General features: G+C 35.5%; 1 protein-coding gene across 1 annotated transcript in view; it reads left to right on the top strand.

Moving 5' to 3' along the window:
• Positions 1-262: 262 nt before the first annotated feature.
• LOC107670597 (C5a anaphylatoxin chemotactic receptor 1-like) overlaps positions 263-1498 on the top strand; it is a 7969-nt gene continuing 6733 nt past the window's right edge. Inside the window, exon 1 of the mRNA XM_016463239.1 lies at positions 263-580. The gene's annotated coding sequence lies outside the window, so the exon portion shown is untranslated. The remainder of the gene's footprint in view (positions 581-1498) is intronic.

A 1498-nucleotide genomic window follows, 5' to 3' on the forward strand; every position in this document is an offset into this window, starting at 1 on the left:
AGCTCAGAAAATTGCAGAGAATTCATCAAAAAAGGGGAAGGAGCATAACGGAAACATGAATTTTAGTGACGCCACACACACGTATCATCTGTGATGAGGAGTTGAAATGTGTTGTAATGGAACATTTCTTTCAACCCTAATTTTGTGCCGTATTTGTCCTCTTTTTCTTTTACCCATATCATTTTTTTTGTGTGTGTTGTATTTCTGTCATGTTTATCTGCATTTTAACCATTAAGTGCACCTCTGAGTAGAATAAAACAGTTCTGTCCAATCGCATTACAATAATATGACATTAAAAAAGAAGAAAAATATCTGCTGATTCAAATATAGCTGGACAGACATCATCCTTCTCTGTTCCAGTTACAAATGAGTCTTCCATGACACTTTTTAAGTTAAAAAAGTTTAAAGACCAGTGACTGCATCAAACATTGTGTAAAATTGCTTACACAACATTGCTAAGGAAAAGGCTTGTCACACAGCACTTTGCAATCATTTCCTGGCTATAAGGGATGCAAAAATAGATGAGCTGAATCACATCTGGTGTAGCAGATCAGCACTTCACAACCAGAAATTCTAAGAGGTATTTATTGTTTATTTTCATAGATTTTTTTAACATGATTATAGTTACACTTATGTATTACTACAAGGTGTAAAGGAAAAAAACAAGGAAAAGAGAAAAAAAAAAGAAAAAGAAAAAAAATTATCATCCTTTCTCTCTTCTGAGGAACTATTTGAGGGAAACAAAAAAATATATATATATATATTCCCAAAACAACACTGGAACCCATTGACTTTCTTTATATGGACAAAAAAATTGTAATTTTTAAAAAATATATTCTTTCATGTTCCACAGAAGAAAGAAAATCTTACAGGTTTGGAATGACTTTAGAGTGAATAAATTATGACAGAATTGTCATTTTTGATGAACTTTCCTTTTAAAACTTTCTTTTAAGAAGTAGAACTTTACGAAATACCTTGAAATATCCTAATGTTCTCACAATTGCATCGTAACATTGTAACAATGTAACATTGCAATGTTTGACTCTTTAAAATGACATTCAGCAAATAACATGATTCGACTCTTAGGGTGTGTTCACACTTGTAGTTCGGTTCGTTTGGTTCATTTGGTCTGGACCAAAAAGGAAAATTATACATTTGGTCCTGGTCCGCTTATGCCGAGTTCACACTGCATGATTTTCGAAGTTGTCGGATCGCCGTGGTTTTCACACTGCGTGACTATCTGGGGTAGCATTCACACAGCGCACACAACGGCCTCTGTACTCCCGATTTCTCCCAATATGGGGACAGGAGAACTGTCAGTCAATAAATGGGAAAACAAAGTAACTGGCATTACATTACTTGTAATGAGTTACCCCAACACTGATGACTTCACAATGGGAAGAATCGCCGACAGCTCTGTCTGGACCGCAAACTACGTTTCACAACAAAACACACGCGAGAAGTGATAAGGAAATAACGCGAGAACCCGCGTGCGTCA

This window comes from Sinocyclocheilus anshuiensis, unplaced genomic scaffold (assembly GCF_001515605.1).
Source record: "Sinocyclocheilus anshuiensis isolate Anshui unplaced genomic scaffold, SAMN03320099.WGS_v1.1 scaffold140, whole genome shotgun sequence".
In the NCBI taxonomy this organism is placed as follows: Eukaryota; Metazoa; Chordata; class Actinopteri; order Cypriniformes; family Cyprinidae; genus Sinocyclocheilus; species Sinocyclocheilus anshuiensis.